Source organism: Panthera uncia, chromosome D1 (genome assembly GCF_023721935.1).
Source record: "Panthera uncia isolate 11264 chromosome D1, Puncia_PCG_1.0, whole genome shotgun sequence".
Classification (NCBI taxonomy): domain Eukaryota; kingdom Metazoa; phylum Chordata; class Mammalia; order Carnivora; family Felidae; genus Panthera; species Panthera uncia.
This window is the reverse complement of record NC_064808.1, coordinates 17995025-18015209: the sequence shown is the minus strand read 5'-3', so window position 1 is coordinate 18015209 and position 20185 is coordinate 17995025. Positions and strand designations below refer to the sequence as shown.

The following is a 20185-nucleotide window of genomic DNA, read 5'->3' as shown; positions in this document are numbered from 1 at the left end:
GTTGGGGAGGGGGGAAGAGGGTGGGTCGAGTTATTTTTAGTTCAGAAACAGTCCCTCTCTGGAAAGATTCCCTGGCTGAGACTGAGTATTCGTCAACTCATAATAGTAACAAGGGCTGTTACTGATGTTGTGGAGAATAACACAAATAACGCTGCAACCCACACTTTGTCTTGACAATTCAGCTCAAACCAAAGCTGCTCGCAGCCTCTCGGCCCACCCCTAGGCCTCCTCGTCATTCACCCGGACCTACTCGTTTCCCTTCCCAAGCCTCGCCCCTCTCAGCCCGGAAAGTTGCGTGGTTGTGTTTACAAATTTTGCCACATTTGCAAAGGAAATGGTTGGGACGGGGGGGGGGGGGGGGGGGGGGGGGGGGGGGGGGGGGGGGGGGGGGAGAGAAAACATGCTGGGAGGGGGGGGGGGGGGGGGGGGGGGGGGGGGTGGGAGCAGCCGGGCTGGGAGGGGTAGTAGCGCAATAAAACACTTGCAGCACGTGGAGTGGTGGTGGGGAAGGGTGGTCCAAGAGTCGAGAAGGGGGAAGGAAGATGCCCCTGTCCTCATTCCCCCCCCCCACCTCTCGTCCCCCATCCCTTGGCACAATGCATAAGTTTACCCCCGAACTGGATCCTATTAAATAATTCAATGGTAGCGGTGTAATTTTGGTTGGAACCAGCACGGATTCCCAAGTCGTGACTGCAAAAAGTGAGTAATGCGCGCTGGCTGCGTCATGGCTCTAGTCACAGTTCATTCCGAACTGAGAAGGAATCGTGACTTTGCCTGGAGACGTCCCCTACATGGGAGACGGGGGGGGGGGGGGCGGGGGGGGGGGGCCAAGCCAGGGGGGGCGGGGGGGGGGGGGGGGGAAGACCTATCCAATGAAAACCGCTGCCAGGGGGGCATTTGAACTCCGCCGCTCGCTGTCTCGCTCTCCCCTCTCTGCCCGGTGCACCTCTCTCCCCCCCTCCCGGCCGACGCGCTCTCCGGCGCGCTCGCTCGCTCTCCCGCTACCCGACGAGTCCTCAACAAGTTGGAGGAAGGCAGGAACGCAGGGGTTAAGCTCGGAAAGCAGCAATTACCAAGATCGTGACCCTCCCACACAGTACAGTAACTTATATACTTACCTGGAACAGCCTGCTTTGCCGCTGGGCAAACACCCGTTGGGGGCAGGGAGGGGCGGGAGGGGAGCGGGCCGGTTGGAAAGGGACTCCTTCAAGCTGGCTGCAGTGCGGACGGGACCAGCGCGCTCTCGGGCCCTGCGGACCGAGGTAAGGAGGAGGGGGTTGGTACACTGGTCGGCCGGTGGTCTGTAGGCTCACTGGTCTGCTGAGCAGAACTTTTTTTTCCCAGTTGCCCCGCGCTGCAGCGGCGGCAGGCGCAGACTGTGGAGCCCCCTCTGGCGCGGCAGGCGCGCCGACGCTCGGGGGGAGTGTGCGTGCGTCTGTCGGTAGCCTAGCCGAGGGGAATGCCGTGGGAGGGTGGGAGGGTCGCAGCTCTGCGGAGGGTGATGGATGGGCGGAGGGGGTGGGTCGACAGGCACTCGGAGACAGTGACTACTTGGTCTAGATACATTTTCTTCTGGCTTGCTGAGCTGGAGTGTGTGTGCGCCCGCGCCCGCCCGCACGTCGATTTCAGGGTGGCAGAGAACAAATATGGCAACTTTCTTGCAATGTTTGCAGCATCCCACCTTGGCTGAGATTTTCCCCACTGGGGGACTACTGTTGGAGAGGGAGGTGGTCAGAACATTCTTTTGCACACACCCTTCTTGGATACTGATGGGGTGGTTGGGGAGGGGGGCAAGAGCGGATATGGGAAGGGTGGCGCTGCACTGGGAAGAATTAGGGCAACCCCTCAAAGTTTGGATGGATGGGATGGCCGAGGGGGCCTAGAGGAAGAGAGGGGAGAGGGAAGGAGGTAGAACGAAAGAAAAAGATCACCCTCCTCCTTTCATCCTAGTCTCCCCTCCCTTCCTCTCCCCTCCCCTCTCTTTTCTCCTGAAGATGCTGGAATCTCCCGTCGTTGTGGGAGCCGGCGATCAATGAGGGGCTCGCCCCTTGTTGTTACCCTCAACAATCTGCAGAATGGGGAGGAAGGGGGGCTGCAGCAATGAGAGGGCACCTGAGACGAGTGGGCCATCATACACCCAATATCTAGACGGGTTTGGGCGAGGGTGCAGAGGGAGGAGCTTCACCATTTCTCTTGAGCATTCAGAACTTTGGAGGGGGGGGGATTGAGACATTCTCATTTTTCTAGAAATAGGCTGACTACCGTGGAGTTTGGGTTTATTTTATGTTCATCTCTGCCTGTCGTTTTCTGTCTGAATCTTCTGGCTTGGGTCCCATTGGGAGAGGTCTCTGTCTTGAACCCTCCCTTGCTCAATATCTTGCACGCTTCCCCTCACTTGGACTGGAATGGAGGTAGGGGTCCTGGCAGCTTTTTTGCAACAACAAGATTTTAACGTGTTCCAGTCTGGATTTTGTTGAATAATTAGAAATGGAAATATTTTTTTTTCCTCCCTCCCCCTTCTGAAAAAAAAAAAAAAAAGGGAAAATGTGAGCTCTTTCCTGATTGGTGGGTGACGATTTTAGTCCGCACCAATGAGCTGGCGGCCTCGTCTGTATTTATTTAGTGCTCTGGGGGAGTTTTTCTCTTTACGCAGCGCCTGTAGTCACGGCTGGAACCTCGGCTGGGGGACTAGAAGGGACAAGAGCGGGTTCAGGGGAAATCCGAACTGTACCTGTTCAGAGATCCGCGACCTTGCAGCCAGGGCTGGCGGAACCCTGAGAGGGGAATGGGGGTGATAGGCCAGATAGGAGGGGAGGCTCAGGGTGCTGGGGCTAAGGAAGAGGGGTGGAGGCAGGGCGCCGGGATCTCTGGTTCCCCTCCACGCTCCTCTTCTCGTCCTCCACACACCTCGCTCGCGTCTGTGCGGGCTGAGTTGGGGGATCGCGGACGGTGTGGAGAAATGCAAGGATGAGTCGGGGGGTGCGGGGAGGGGCGGCAGAGGGGTGGGCGGTGCGCGGGGTGGGAAGGCTGAGCCGCGATGGAGCGCGCTGGGGAGACCCAGCGGGCTCGGCTCCGGGGTTCGGAGACATCCTGGGCTGAAGGCGGCGGCGGCGGCGGACTGAAGAAGCCGGCAGACTCTGCCCTTCGCGAATCTTTTTGCGGTCTGGGCTTGCTGTACATAACTCAATAGCCGGAAGCCCTTACCCCAAAAAGCATTCGCGGAGGGCGCGCTCGTCGAGAAGACCGCAGCCAGCAGCGATAGCCGAAGCCCGCACCTTCCCGAAGCGGCTCGGTCCGAGCCTTTCCCAACCCTTTCCCCGTTTTCCACGGAAGAAGCTATCCTTTCCCTCTCGTCCTTCCCGCGCTCCCTGAGGCTTTGGTCACCCGCCTGTCCTCCGAGCGGCTCCCCCGCCCCCAACTTTTAAATCGACTTTGTATCACAGGGGGAATTGAAGCAGGCGGTGTGCGTGTGTTTTCGAAGTGGAAAGAAGATAAAATACAATAAAAGTTTACAGAAGTTGTGTCTCCCCCCCCCCCCCCCCCCACACCCCGAGTAACCCCATTCACCCACTGCAAAAAAAGGGATCCGATCTTAAGGCCAAGCCAGTACTTGGAATATGAATCAGTTTAGGACATGTTCTGGTCATTTTTGACCCTAATGATCCAACTCTGCAGTCTAGGGGTGGGGAAGCCCTGGAGGGAGGGGCGAGAGGCCCTCAGCTTTCTCTGTCCTAGCGTGGGGGACCTGGAGGTGAGGCGAGACGTGGTGAATTGGGGAGCTCCGAAAAAGAGGGAAACACGCAGGCACCGCCCGCTCCCCGGAGTACCTTCCCCCCCGCACCTACTTCCAACCTAATTTGAGGCGTTTTGCAGCCTCAGGTCTCCCCCATCTTATCTTTTTCAAAACTAAGTAGCAAGGAAGGGGGTAAAACAGGCGAAAGCTGGGGAAACCCCCGCGGAGAAGGAGCTTTTGAGAGATGTGGTTGTGCCCGACTCAGGAGCTCAGCAGTAGCAGCAGAAGCCCAGTCCTGGCCTCTCCAGGCGCCCCGTCCTGAGGAGGGAGGCAAAGCTGCAGGACTGAGGATCGTCTGTGGGTCCCCCTCCTCCCCTTGCAGTCGTTACCGCTTCGGTTACAAGTGGCACAAATCAGGCCTTCACCATGCTTGGCGCCCCGTGCCCTTCGCCAGCTAGAAACAGTGCTAGACGCCCTCAGGGACAGGACTAGAAGGACACACAGACACACACAGGCGTCCACAGCGATGGACACAGATAGAGGATGAGTCTGGGAATATGAAAGCCCAGGACCCGAGCTCCAGGAAGCTTCCTGTTTTCGGGGAGGGCCTGAATTCTCCCCGCACCCCAACCACGGTTCTTCCAGCAAACTAAATGCCCACCATCGTTCCCCTCCCCGTTAGCCGAGCACCCAGACTCTACCCTCTGCCGAATAAGAAAAGGGCTACGGAGCCCCAGAGAGCTGGACGGAGTCAATCTTTTATAGCTCAGCCTTCAAGAAAGCACCGAGAAGGCACGGAAGGCGAGGACTCAAACCTCTAGCGCTAAATGAGAGCCCCTCTCCCCAGATAAAGGAGATTTTCCCTCCCTGGTGGCGTTTTCTGAGAGAGTAAAAGGGGCCCTAAGATCTGCAAAGGAGATGGAGCAAAAGCAAAACCCCTGGGGGGGTTTCCTCCCTGCCTCTCACCTGGGGCCGTCTGTGGAGCGATAGCTCCGGCGGAAGGAGAGGCGTAGGAGCCACGTTAGACTCAAAATAGCTTCCCCCTGTGTCCCTTGGGCTTCTCTTTTGTCTTTTGCTTCCTACATCCCCCCATCTCCCCAGCCCGAAAGCCCTCCTCTCCCCCAAAAGCCTGCTCCTCCACCAGATTGGGAGAAAAGTGACCTAAGAGAAGTGAACTTGCACCGAAGACGTTGAGCGACCAGAGCGCAGGCTGCTCAGGGTTACCGCGTCCCTGGTCCCCACACCTCTCCCCCGGAGGCTGGGTTTGGGGCAGGGGCTCCAGAGCCCAGGAGCACCAGCCGAAGCCGGCGTCGTGCGCGCCAGAGCGAGTCCTCGCCTCGCCTCGCCTCAGCCAGACAACTGTTGCTGCCTTGAGGAAGCTGCTGCAGCCCAGCTACTGGGGCGGCTGCACGCCCGGGCCGGGGCCGGGGGCCTCTCACTTCGGATGGGGCCGGGGAGAGGCGGTCCTTGCGGAGAGGGCTATCAGTCCGGGCGGGAGCAGAGGAAAGGACCCCTTCCCCTTTCCCTTCACAATAAGTGAAAATCTGTGGCTCTTTGTGCATCTTTCCTTCCTCCTCAAAGCAGTTGCGTCAGCCTGGGGCGGGTTGGAGCTGATCTCCCCCTTTCTCCCCACTTTGACTTTGCTGAGGAAGGAGGGCAAAGGGCGGGGGGTAATCTCTTATAACCCTCAAACTGCCAATGCACACCCCTCTTGAAAAATGCCACGTCACCTAGTAAGCCAGGGGCCTGATGGACACTTCCAGGCACTTGCATGTGATGCCAACCTCTGGAGTACCTATAGAGAAGGGGGTAAGGGGTAGCAGCTGGAGACCCTTCCTCACCCCAGTCTGTTTCTCCCTGGGGAGTGGGACGTGCCCAAGAGGTCCCTGGGGAAACTTGGCTCCTCTGCCCAGACAAGTAGCTTAGTCTCCGTGTTAGAAAATCAAGACCAGAGGTTGTCTCTGGAGCTAAGGAAGGGATGAAGGCACGGGAGAGTCCCCCTCCACCCCCCAGCCATCTGCCCCCTAGTGGCTGGGCCAGGCTAAGGGGTTCTGCCAGCTGTCACCCTCAGGCCCCCTTTTGGTTACTGTGGACCTGCCCTACTCCCTTACCCATGGCGAGAACCAGGCTTCCTCCCTTTGGATCCTTTGCCCCAGCTATCTCTTTTCAAGACCTCAGGTCTTGAGTCCTTCTGCCTTATTTGCCTTAGTTTGGAGGCAAAGGAAGGGATTGAGATTGAGTCAAAGGTACTGGGCACACTTGCTTCAATCTCAGACCAAGACCCTCTTCTCTGTCCCAGAGACTCCCCATACTGGGACGCAGCAGGAGGGAAGCTTTGTGGGTATCTCTGAAGAGCTCTCCTGTGACATCAGCATCCCTGCCTTGTAGCTCTTAGCCCAGATGTGCCCCTCTGCCCTTTTTCTGTCCTTCAGCCAATCCACTCCTTGATTTCCTATGAAATATCCCCACCCCCAATCTCTCTCATTCTCCTCCTGAGCCAGCATAGTAACCCTACCCATCTTTTTCGCCCTTTCAGGTAGTTGAACCTGTCTGGACTACTGGAGGTCTGCACAAGGGGTGGCCACTGAAGGAGGGTATCTCAGAGGCCACGGGAACTGAAGAGTCTGAACCAATGAGCTCTGGAGTCCCAGGTGAGTGCAAAGATACCTCAGCCCATGGCCGCTTGGCCTGGGTAAAACCAAGAAGACTCCACACAGGCTCTTCCCTTGGTGATGCAACACAGGGAAATCAGGGATCCAGTGCTTGGGGCACTGTCCTCAATGGCTTAGCCTTTGGCGAAGAGAGGCACCCATCATGGAGGTCGTCAGGAAGGACACAGTGTCCTCTGAGACAGGCCCCCTTCCTGTTTTATCCACTAGCTGGACTTGGGCCTGGGTATTTGGAGGCCCCAGTACTGAGGAGTGCAAGACTTCCTCAGTGGGGCACGTGGTTCCCTCTCCACCCCTCACTTCGTGGGCTGTTTAAGGTCTCTCAGCAGCCCAGGGGAGGTGTCGAGTGGAAAGGTTATTTGCTGAGCTCAGTTTCTCTGAGGCAACCGAAATGTTGAGTTATTTCTCCTTAACTAAAGTTCAGCGTAGGATAGGTAGGAAAAGTTTTAGGTTATTGATTTTTTTGAGGGGTGAGGCATTCAACTCTAAATACATTTACGTATTCTATTAACTAGCAAAATCCTTTGCTACAGAGCTTTTGTTTAGCTGCCTTTCTGACCTTCACAGTCCTACTGTGCCTTCTTATTGGGAAATTCAATTCGGAGCGGCAGAGAATTTTGAAAGCCCAGAGCTGTTAGATTTGTAAGGAAGGGAGAAAGTGAGCTACCTGGCTAATCCTTGGATGTTATGTGAGCAAAATGTAGGAAACTGGCAGAAATCTTAGAGGGAAACTTGGGGCTCATGGCAGAACAGAAGCACATGACACAGAAGACCTTTAGATCATTATAGGACAGACCTATTTTCTGTATTAATTAAGTGACTGCTACATGAGTTTCTGAAATGTTTATATTTTGAAAGTGGAACTCAAATAATAAATAGATTGACTGGACTCCTCTATAATCCCACCCTGTACAGTGAGGGCAAGGTCTTCAAATCATTCACTGAACCCAACTTCCTTAAATTCCCGTTTTTAGTATAAGAATCTGAAGTTTATAGCAATAGGATTGTTGTTCATTCCAAGAGGTTAATATCTCCCTCTTCCCCCCTTTAGTTGGCATTTAATTCGTATTTCAGTTGCATTGTAGAGAAATCTAAGAAAATAACAGGGGGAGGGATTGTCTTGCCTGAAAGGTTAACCTCTTCTAATCATGTTTGAAAGAAATCTGCCAACAGGTTAAACCACAAATTTAGATATAATAAATAGCATGTAAAAGTTAGAAAGAGCTGTCGAGGATATATAGACTGATCCCTTCATTTTATAAATCAAGAAACTGAGGTTCAAAGAGGTTAAGTGATTTTACCAAGGTCACACATCTGGAACTCAAACTCGGATTGTTTATTGTCTAAGCTGGGTTCTTTCTTTTTACTAAATATTTCCTACCATTACCAAATAATAAGATAATCAATAAACACAATCTAAGGCATTGTAACAGATTCCCCTCCAAAATGACTTGCATTTAGGATGCCAGGGTTCAAAGAAGAGTTTACTGAAAGTTCCTTCTTCTGGTGATTAGCATTCTGGACGTATCCCTCGGTTAGGCACGGCTCTCCTCTCTCTCTTCTGTTATGGCCTGGACTTCAGAGCCTCCATGTTGGCCTCAGTCTGCTGAGGAAGTCGTCAACACGAGAAATTTGCTGTGTCATAGAATTCAAGTATTGGTCTCTTTCACAAATTCTCCCAGCATGAAGCAGCTCCGTGTGGCTTAGGCCCCTCTCCCTTATTTCTCCTCTCTGGGTGGCAGTTTGAATCTCTTCCTTCTTGCCTGCTGGGCTTGATTTTGAGTTGTTAGGAGGATAGTAAGGCCTGACTTGAATTTTCCCAGGATCTCCTAATCACCTAACAAGTGAAGAAGACTGCCCCCCCCACCCCCAAAGGAGCTTTCAAACCAAGCAGGGGATCATTTGATCCCTGTCCTTCAGACATCTTTTAGAACGCTGCAGATCACGTGCTTGTAGGACAGCTGCTTGCCCTGGTCAGTTTTAAGCTTAAGATTTACTGCCAGCCTCCAGATCTGACTCCACTATTTCGGCTTTACGTATTTCCATCAATGACAGCGACTTCGATGCCATAGTAGTAATCGTGTCCTCATCACATGGGAATAGTAGCCATGTTATTTGCGCCACCACAAATAAATCATTCTGGTGGCCTTTTTCATAGACTCTCCCCACTGTTTGGTCCCCTCCGCCACATTCTCCCCTCTTGGTTCTTACTAGTTGGCAGGTTCTAACTAGGAAATGAGATGCATTTCTTTGCTTAAAAAGCAATGGTTTGGGAGGAAGAAAAATGAAATGGGGTGAAAGATACAACTAGCTTAAAAAGCAAATCAATAGGACTGACCAGCTGTGGAAAGAGTTGAAACAGCTAATTCTGTCTGGTCCTGACTACTGACATTCATGACCTTACAGAAAAACAATTATATCCTTTCTAAGTCTTAATTTCTCCATGTTTAAAATTAGGTGCTTCAGAGCTCAGATCCCTTATCCATTCATTTATTCAACAAATGTTTACTGAGTTCCTACTACCTATCAGGCCTTATTCTAGGCATCGGAGATATAAATAAGTCATTCTCCCTGGGATAACCTAATGAAGCTAGAAACTTCTTCCTAGAAAAAAACAAAACAAAACAAAACAAGAATGGAAAAGGAAATGGGGCACCTGGATGGCTCAGTCGGTTAAGCATCTGACACTTGATTTTGGCTCAGGTTGCAATCTCACAGTTCTTGAGATTGAGCCCCAAGTTGGTTCCAGCTACGTCAGCACAGAGACTGCTTGGGATTCTTTTTCTCCCCCCCCCCCCCAACCTCCCTCTGCCTCGCCCTTTCCCCCTCATGCTCCCTCTCTGTCTCAAAATAAATAAAATAAACATTAAAAAAAGAATAGAAAAGGAAAACAAAAACAACACAGACATTTTACATACAGTTCCAGAGGGTTCATGACCTCCCTAGGCTCCACGGAATTAAAATTGGTTTGTCTAATTAGTCTCTGAGGCCTACATTTTACAACACGAAGGTTTGAAGCTTAGGGTACGTTGTGAAAGGTAGATTTTTAGGCGCTTCTTATTTTTTTTTCCTAGTAGCATTCAGTGGCATTTTTGTCATGATTTTTGGCCCCCCTTTATTGGAGAACAAATATTTGGAACTTACTCAATACTGCAGAGGGCTAGATAAATGTTGAACAGAAAATGAGTAACCAAAAGTCAAGGCAGGCATGGAGCCCAGGGACAGAAGCAGATGAGAAGTTTCATGACCCAACAACGTAGCCTGGACCTGTAGAATTTCGAAGAGACAATCCTTTCTCTAGGCTACATGTTCTTGGTAGAGTCTGGTGAGTTGGTGGAGGGAAGCAAGGTTTGTGCTGGAGCTGGACAGGGTCAGGTCTGAATACTTTTGACCACCAGGGAAAATCACAGCTGGACAGGACAGGGATGCCTTTCGAGGGAAAGGAACAGTCCATTGTAGCATGGTAGACAGGCTTCCGCATAGCGCAGCAAGGGGATTTACCGCAGGCAGTTCCACTGAGGCCTTCGGTGAAGGAGAAATTGGGAGTCCCTAAGGCTCAAAATGGAGAGGTCAATGTGCAAAGGTTTTATCCTGGTGCCGTGCTTCGCAGCCTCTTCCTTCCCTGTGCTCAGGGCCCCCAGACTTTTTCTCCTGATGACGAAGGCCTCGCTTTTTTTCATTTAGGGCAAAGGCCGTTTACTGACAGTCGTACTGGTCAAAACTGAGGCGAACTTCACTTTCAGGGAGATGTGGATGCTCTTATTCCACACGCCGAGGGGGCATAGCCAGTGCAAGCCACTGCCCGGATTAGGATCTGACCTTGGAAAGGCTTTGAGGTAGACTGTGGGAGGACAGGCAGAATTGTGTGAATTTCTACTCGAGCAAGGAAGCAGCAGATCGCTATGGCTGTGGCTTAATGTGTAGAAAAATCCGTCTCCTTACAAACCAGTCGTTTTCAATTTTTCAATTTCCTCATCTGTGAAATGGGGATAATAATACCAGTCATAAGGGTCAGGTGAGGATTAGAGGAGTTTATGCATGGAAAGTGCTTCGTACCTAGTCTGTGTTTGATAAATGTTAGCTGTTATTGCTGTTGTTTTATTATTATTATTATTATTAATAACAATAATTTTTTTTTCTGTTTGACACATATAGCAATGGCATATCAGGCTTAGATCATAGAATCAGCAGTCATAGAGACACAGTTATTCCCTGAGTGACAGATGAAAGATAATCTTTTCTGGAAGCATCTGTCCATTTGCCCCACAGACTGCCAGTGCCCAGGATTACCCAGCTGGGAACAAATCAGAAGGGCTGATAGGAAAATCTTTTTCTCTACTTCATGCATCCCTACACAAAGATTATCTCTTTGTGGTTTCATTCCCCTTAAATTCATTCCCCTTTAATTCCTGGCTTTTCGAGTTCTTAACAACAACAAAAAATCTATTGAATTTAACCACAATTGTTTCTGCAAATCATTCTCTTTATACTTCTTTTTTTAACTTTCTGATGGGGGGACAAGTAGTTCACTTCAAATGCTTGCCATTCACCTTTGACTTTCAGCTTCTTTCTAGTCCCAAATTTTCAGAGCTTAGGTGATTCCCACCGAGGAAATAGTGAAGCAGAAGGGCAGGGCTGGATAACACTGTTTGCTGTCATACATGATGTTTTCTCTTTCCGTTTCACACATATTTTGTCTTCATTCTTTCCTTCTTCGAACTTCACTTTTCACTGTCTTATGATTCTTTTTGTCTCCACTTACCCCCTGAAAGAAAAGATCTTTACTCTCCTTCCTGTGCTCCACTTAGCATCCCATCAGGCATTTCTTTTAAGTCTTGGCTGCAAACTGCAGGCATGATGATAGGAAGAATATGATGTGGTCTCTACATTTCTGGGTAACACTAGAGAAAAAAGGGCCAAGGCCCCCCAAACCTGTGGAGCACACTGGAGGCCATTCCAAGGAGAAAGGAAAAGATGGTGTTGGGTTTTTTTTTTAATCTATTTTAATTTTCATAAAAACTGGAGCCTGCTGCATAGATTCCCCATTTCAACTCAGAGTCTACCCATTGCTTCTATTCAGTGACATATCTTCTCTGTCTTTAAAAAAAATCATAATAAACATCTCAGGAATAAACCAAAAGCAGTCTCTGCATCTCTTCTTTGAAGCCTTTTAAGGGGAGGATAAAGGCGGCATGATTTGAAGAAGCAGCAAAACCTAGTGCTTGAGAGTCATGGGCCTTGGTGGTAGTGAGACCTCGGTTTACTCCCTAGCTGGGCTCTTTTCAGCTGCATGCCCTTGACCAACTTGTATCTCCAAGTCAGTTTCCTCATCTGGAAAATGGGGATATTAAAGTACTTATTTCATAATGAGGTTGTTGGGGCAGTGAAATGAGATGTCAGTAAACAGACAGTCTAGTACTTCAGGCACGTAGGAAATACTCAATATTAACTGTTATTGCTAAGACAGAGAGCCCTGCAGACCCAGGACAAGATGTAGTCCAGAACTAGTTGGAAAAGTTGAAATATGAATAAGGAAGTAGAAACATAAAGTCACCAACTGTCATGAGGTAGGAGATGAGTCTCGAGTCAAAGAGCGTCCTGATCATACCAGGATATTCCAGATGTTGTGAACCCATCTGGAGTTGAAAATTAGTGATAGGAAGAGGGGAACTTGCTCAGTCAGGGCTTCCCAGCCTCTAAGGAGAGCTGCTCATTCAAACTGCAATGATTTACATCACAGTGATCCTTTAACACCTGTGACAGGCAAATAACTTAGATGAACCATGTAAAGGAGTTATGATGTCCAGGTCAACTCATCTTTCAGGCCCAGATCTGAAAAAAAATCAAGTAAAGAAATAGTTTCACTATTTGTTTCAAGGTGGAGTGAGTGATTTTTTTTTTTCTTAAATTAAGGGGTCTTCTTTACTCTTTGAATTTCTGGCAAGAACACTGGATCAGGGAAAAGAAAAAGAGAGCAGAAAACATACTTGCTAGAGGTAGGGGTTTGATGAACCAAAGTGAAATTGTCTGGAGAATTCTATAATTCTGAAAAAAAAAAAAAGTCTATAATTCTCAGCTGATTATGAGGCAGGAAGTAAATTGGCAGCCTATAAATTAATTTTTAAAGGAAGAATGAATTAGATATAGCCCTCCAAACTTTATCCTTTAGACTCCCACCACCTCTGAACCTTAACACCACATTCAATGAAATAATATTTAAATAAAAGAGGAAAATAGTTTCCCTCTACTGACTTTCCTTATGCCTAACTTTCTTAAAAAAAAAAAAAAAAAAAAAAAAAAACCAACCAAAAACATATGTAAGTAATGGAACATAGAAGCAGTCATTTATAATAAAATTTTTTAAAGGAAAGAAAAAAAATTTATTGATAGGCAGCTCCCTGGATTAAAATTGGGTCATTAAAATGTTAAAGAATTAAAATTAGAATGCTAAGAAAACATTTAAAGCTGTTAACATTCATCTAATATTTTAATGTATTTGCAGGCTTAGAAAATCCTGCGATTCATAGACATTTCCCCCTTGACATTACCTTTTAGGGAGTTTATCTAGAAAAAAGCTGTTTCACGTAGCTTTACACAAGAAATATTTTCATTTAAATATGAAGTGGTCGTGAAAACAGTTGCTATCTCTCCAAATAACAAGTGATATTTTAAAAATACAAATATAAGTTTATTGCTTTTTTGAGGATTAGCTATTAGCTTCTTAACATTTTTTAAATGAGGCTTTAGAATTCTGAAAGGAAAATCTTTTTTTTTTTAAAAGGGGGACTTTAAAAACATAAACTATACAATTTTTTTCATCTTATAATGGAAAATCTTGCTTTTCAGTGAGCTACCTCTCAGCTAAGATTTAACGTGAGATTTTATGTTTCTTTTTGTTTGTTTGTTTTCTGTATAGTCAACTTGTACAACACGTGAGACAGTTTACCCCAGTGAAGATCATCATTTAACCAGAGCTCAAATATCTAAGAAGCTATTTTATTTATGAACATAAAACATTAATTTTTCATATGGCACAAAGGAAATATAACTTTCCAGAGGGATATGTGATGATTCTTCCACTATTCATAAATCCATTCCTTAATTTAAAAATAAGATCTCTTTTTGAGTTAATTTTTTGTTAGAAACATAATTGTTATCAAAATATTTTTTCCAGATGCAATTTTAAACTGAAAGAATTTTTTTTTACTAACATAAATTGTAAGAGTTTATGTTTTAGCACTAGCATGATTTCATCTCTATTTTTCCTTTCTGTATATGCTCCTAGATTATAAAATTTATAGATCTTAATATAACACATCAGAATAGGTTGTTTTATTTATAATACTTATAAAAGGATTATACATGACACTAAATAGAGACTGTCATTTACTGCTCTGCTTTTTGGCAAAAATATTTTTTGTTGTGGTTTTTATTTTTACATGTAGGAGAGCCTTATAAGAAGTTAAAGTAGTAGATTCTGACAGTTGTTTGAGGAGTCATGTTAGAGAATTAAATGACATTTATGGAATTTTCCATAAGTGATTATAACTCAAGAAATCATACATACCAAAAAGAAAGTATAAAAACCCAGGCCACAGAATTGCTCCAAATTAAATTTTTTCATAGATTTCACAAGTCTTTCATTGTTTCTCATACATTGCATTGTGACCACCAACCTGTTGCACTTAAATATGCTATGTCTGCTGTAAAAAAGACAGGAGACCTGAAGTAATTAAAATAAATTTCTTGAGTAATTACTCACCCCCTTCTCACTGCCATTTTCTTGGGTGGACAGGCACAGCCTGGGGGCCATCTTTCCATATACACAAGTTTTGTTTTTTTGTTTTTTTTCCTATTCTTCCTGTTGCCTGTTAATATGCACCCTTGTGGGAAAAAATATGGCTAGCAGCACTTTTTTTTTTTTTTTTAATGGAGGTTTATGTCAGTCAGGAAGGGAAATTGATGCCTGTTAATTCTTTCTCTTCAAGGGGGTCAGAATTATATTTTCGATGAAATGCACTCTTGGAGGCTAATATACATTTACTGAAAGTAAGGAAGGGACACTATGATCTTAAAGATCCTCAAAGGATGAGGGAGAAATGTCACCAGCTAATTCGTGACATCGAAAGGACAGGATAAGGAAAGATATAGGAAGTTTATTCCAACATCTTAGCCCAGTGATGCCATCAACAACTGCCCCCCCCAAATTGTATACTCAACATCTGTCCACATATTAATTTCATTATGGTATTTTTTTGTAAATGTGTATGTGCACACACACACACATACAGACACACACAAATATGCTATTATAAGCAGAGATATTACATCTTTCTCGCTTAGAAGGTTGAACTTAGCCATTTGTATCTAAAAGTATCCTAATGTTAAAACAATGTCTCATGCTGACAGGCTGACTAGTATCCCAGAAGATATGAATTCCTCTAAGTGTCATTTAAAATTAAAGTGAACTCTACCACATAAATAAGATAAATATTGACATCATTTTTGACATAAGATAGTCTTTTTTAAAAAGCAGGTTACTCTCAACTCTGAATTAAACCTTAGAACCCTTTTTGCCTCCTTAAAAAAGACTGATTATGGAGCTGTGCAGTTGTCATTGTCTGACAATGCTGAATCAAAACATCTTTAAGTAAATAAAATTTTAATCTCCAACCTTGAACATGGGGGAAGTCCCAACAATGATATAGGAAAGGCACTACCTAAAATGGTTTAGCATCAGTATTAGTAAAAAATTAAAATTAAAATTAAAAAATACAATTGTCAAATTTCTAAAGCCTGTAAAAAGAGAAAGAACAGATTGTATTTTCTCTCAGTAAACTACCTTGAGATCCTTAGAAGGAAAGCAATGGGTAATATAATTATAACCTTCAATGGTGCTGTAAGCATCATTAGTTACTGATTTTGTTATTAAAAATATTACCAGTGAGCAAAAAAGAAAAGAATATGTATCGCAGTATAATTTAAAAAAGAAAAAGTAAAATATAAAAAAAAGGAAAGAAAACTCTGATGATAGGAAATCACATTTAGAGGACTAGGACTATTGGAGGTAGGTTTAAGCACATAATATAAATACCAAATGAAATTCTTCATGCCACACTGTCTCCTTGCAGGAGAGCACATACATAAATAACAAAATTTATACACAACAAGAATTTTTTAATTGATATTCAAGCTTATTTAAAATTTCACTGCTGTTAAATTTGCCCCTCATATTTTGGTAAATTTAGAAATCAGTATTCTCAGGAAGAGATTTCTTTTTTCCAAACTAGAAACAGGGATTGTAAGGGGAAAAGGTCAATTCATCCTTCACCTTGATAATTGGATTAAGGGCCTTCCAAATCATAAAGATGGGTAAATTTAAAAATCTTAACTACTCCATAATGACACAATCCTTAAAAAGTAGTAATCATTTTAAAATACCTGAAACTTAAAAAAAAATACAATTTTGAGGAAGAATCTTTCAGGAAAAAAAAGTTTCTATAGAGCTTCTATATTCTATAAAACTTTCTATAAAAACAAACTAAAATTTCTATAAAAACAAACTAAAATGTGGACCCTATTTTATTAATATGCTGAAAACATAGATTTAGAGGAAATATTCTTTTGGGGGAAGTTTTCAGTAAATAAAACACATATTTGATTTTAGGAAGGCAATCAATATAGTGAAAGGCTATTAAATTATATGAGGAAGTTGAATCTTAAATATATTGTATTGAATTTTTTGCTCAAAATTTTAGTAACCAATTTGGTTTTCCTTTTGTTTTTGCTTTTGTTTTTTTAAGGAGTTTTATACTGCTTTTTAAAAATTTTGTATTCATACAACTACACTGACCTCAAAACTGTGCCCCTTTTTGTAGGCTGGCTTTGGCTTGTTTGGGCCTTCTTAAGGCTTAATGAACTGACTGCATTTAGGTGGAATTTTTCTGTTTTAGGAGAGCCTTCTGCTCCTCATATGTTTTCATTAAGAATATGTTTTACCCTATAGAGTACATTTGTCACTTATTTTTCTTTGCTCCTTTCTTTCTGGATATTTTCTTTCTCTTCAGAATTTCATATCATGCTGCCCAATCCCACCAAAAATTGTCCAATCAAAAAAATATTTTGTCTCCCTTTTCTTTCTTTTTCTTATTTTTAAAGATTTTTTTCCTTCACAGGGCAAAGACCTTTTAGTTCCAGCAAATTAATAGTCCTTCTATAGTCAGAGCATTTTTATTGGGACCACTGTGGTATTTGTACATTTGAGACCTATCGTTATGCAGCCTTGGGTGAAACAGTGTTGGTGAAATATCCAAACCGCACCATGTAAACAAGTGATGGAAAAAAAGGTGTGAGTCTGACCTTGATCCCAGCAGTGCTGAAGCCCCTGTTTATTCTTGGTTGTCTCTGACAACAGAGGGGGCAAAGGACTTTGTGTATCCTTAGGACAGGGGAGGGGGGAAGGTAGAGATCTGTGGTGGTCTCCTCCAGAATCAAGGTGAAGGTTCTCGGGTCGCCTGGGTGGCTCAGTCGGTTAAGTGTCTGACTTCGGCTCAGGTCACAATCTCGGGTTTGAGATCCACATCAAGCTCTGTGCTGACAGCACAGAGGCTGGAGCCTGCTTCAGATTCTGTGTCTCCCTCTCTCTCTGCCCCTCCCTCTCTCAAAAAATGAATAAACACTAAAAAAAAATTTTTAAAAAGGTGAAGGTCCTCAGGTTTATGTTGCTATGTGTATATGCACACACCTTGTTTATGAACTGCATCCCTTTACCCACACTGTCTGAGAGGAGGTTTAGTCCAGTCTAATTTATGATTTTACAAAGAATAGTCAAGTCCAGATCAACTGGCTTTTATTAAGCAGTGAGTGATATGTTTTCATTGATTATTTGACTAAAATCAATTGTCACATCTTCCCTCTCCCCATGCAGAAGTTGATGCAACACTGTTGATTTATTCATTCATTTATTCAACAGATCCTTCTGGATGATTAGTCAGATGTTACATGTAAATGAGGAGAACTTAACTTGTTAATGTTGGTCATCGTGTTCTGTAGGTCTGTAAATTTTTTAAGTGATCCACAACTGTCAGATTAATGTATGTAAACTTTTTTTTTTTTAATTCTTAATGTTTATCTATTTTTGAGAGAGAGAGACAGGGCAGGGGAGGGGCAGAGAGAGAGAAAGGGAGACACAGATTCTGAAGCGGGCTCCAGGCTCTGAGCTGTCAGCGCAGCCCTATGCGGGACTCGAACTCAGGAACAGCGAGATCATGACCTGATCCGAAGTCAGACGCCTACCTGAGCCACCCAGGCACCCCTCAGATTAACGTATATAAAATTTTAAATACAGTTAATCCTCATTAGTTTCCTAGTGATCTCCTAACAACAACAACAAAAATGGTTAAACCCTAGTGGGGGGTAACCAAGCAATGTTTTTACTATTCATACATTCATCGAATAAATTTTAAAATTCCTTGAAAACATACTTTCATGGACTGACAGCTTTCCACCTCGCATCCACAATGCGCACAGAAAACAGTCACAAAATACGCATACACAGAAATCTATTGCCCTGTTTACATAATCTTCCATATTTTCGTGTTTGTGGGTGGGTCTGAAGAATGAGTCCATTCCCAAGTCCTTTTGTATATGCTCATTCAACACAGAACTTCAGGATTTTATGGAACTGATAAGCACCCTTCAGCTCATCCAGCCCAAACTGTCCATGCTACACAAGGAGAAACTGAGGCAGAGAGAGAGAGACACTGTCTTGCCTAAAGTCCACAAAGAATTAGTGACTAGTCTAGGGTTACAACCAGCAAGCCTAATGAGGTCTGGCTCTGGGTGGAATATGGACATGATGCTGAGCTCCTGGGTGGGGAAAAGAAAGACGAGCAGAAAAATAGATGGTGTTGTGTTTCTGGTTAGGGCATTTTTTTTTTAAAGACAGGATTATCAAAGACTAAGCATTTTTCATCCCATCTTTGTGCCATCCAGTAGAATTGATCAGCATAGCTATTTCTCTCATTTCTTTTCATTAAGTCTCCCAAAGGAGGATAATTTAGTGACCTCCCTTCTCGAGCTCAGAAATCAAACTATTCCCCGCCTCTTCATAGAATAATACTACAAACATTTATGAACACCCAACATGTGTGAGCATGCGAGCATGTTGCTACGTATTAGCAACAGAAGGATAAATTAGATGATGTCTATGAAGACACCTGGCATCCATAGTAGATGTTCAATAAATTCACTCACGACCTGTAAGGACAGATTTAAATCAAGATAGATTTAATTTTTTTTTTTTACGTTTATTTATTTTTGAGACAGAGAGAGACAGAGCATGAACGGGGGAGGGGCAGAGAGAGAGGGAGACACAGAATCCGAAGCAGGCTCCAGGCTCTGAGCCATCAGCCCAGAGCCCGACGCAGGGCTCGAACTCACAGACCGTGAGATCGTGACCTGAGCTGAAGTCGGACGCTTAACCGACTGAGCCACCCAAGCGCCCCAAATCAAGACAGATTTATTTTTTATTTTATTTTATTTTATTTTATTTTTTTTAACCAAATTGTCGACCAGGCTGGGCTCTTATCTGGAGGCTCTGGGGGAGAATGTGCTTTCACGTCCATTCAGGTTGTTGGCAGAATCACGTTTCTAGAGGATGCTCTTCACTCCTTGCCCTTGGACCCCCTCATTTATTCCCTCCACTGCAAAGCCAGCAGCGGTGCCTCAAATCCCTCTGAACTTCCTATTATGCTACTAGGCAGAGAAAACTCTGTTTGTTTTTTAATTTTTTTTTCAACGTTTTTTATTTTTATTTTTGGGACAGAGAGAGACAGAGCATGAACGGGGGAGGGGCAGAGAGAGAGGGAGACACAGAATCGGAAGCAGGCTCCAGGCTCCGAGCCATCAGCCCAGAGCCTGAGGCGGGGCTCGAACTCACAGACCGCGAGATCGTGACCTGAGCTGGAGTCGGACGCTCAACCGACTGCGCCACCCAGGCGCCCCTCAAGACAGATTTAAACAGCAACTAATACAAGGCAAAATATATTAAGTTTAACTAGAGCTCAAAACAAATGGCCGTGGCACTGAAAGAAAGGAATGCATAATTCTGACGGGAGTTCAGGGGTTCAGCACATGTGAGCTGTGCCTTGTAAATTGAGTAGGATTTTGACAGATAATGAATAAAGGCATATCGGGCTGTGGGAACTCCACAGGAAAGGCCTCCAGTGGTGGGTGCATGGTGTATTCTAGAAATGTTGGGTAATACGCTGTGATGAGAGCACTGGGTGACTGGAATAATAAGGAGGAAAAGGACATTACAGAGATGGTTAAGGCCCAGATTATAGAGGAATTGAATGTTGAAGCAAAAGACTTTGTACTAAATATCCAAGGGCATCACAGAAGCCATGAAGGCTTGGGAGTTGGCCTGACGTCTGGTGATGACATTAGAGGGTGGTCTGGAAGAGCAAGATAATGAAAGCAGGTGGCTCAGATTAGTTTGGGTCATCAGGAAAAGACCTGCCTTTCTTGTATTACTTCGAAGGAAGTCAAGACATTGTGAGTGCTTGATATAAACTCAAGTAGGGTAACACCATTCATGTGATCACAGAGCCTGGTGGTCTGAGAAGCCGTGCGGGCCTTAGGCTTCCCTGTAGAACTCAGGGGACCCAGTACCAGTCAGCGCCTGCCAAGACACAAATTATTGGGCACACTGCTGTTGTGGTGTTATGAAGTGTCCCTCCTGGGGTGAAGAGGCTTATTGTGGTTTGGGTGAAAGAATGGC

At 45.1% G+C, this 20185-nt stretch overlaps 1 long non-coding RNA gene across 1 annotated transcript in view; it reads left to right on the top strand.

Moving 5' to 3' along the window:
- Window positions 1-20185, top strand: part of LOC125912917 (uncharacterized) — a 69261-nt gene that overhangs the window by 22239 nt on the left and 26837 nt on the right. The window contains exon 2 of the long non-coding RNA XR_007454872.1: window positions 6274-6384. This is a non-coding gene — a long non-coding RNA (uncharacterized LOC125912917). The remainder of the gene's footprint in view (window positions 1-6273; window positions 6385-20185) is intronic.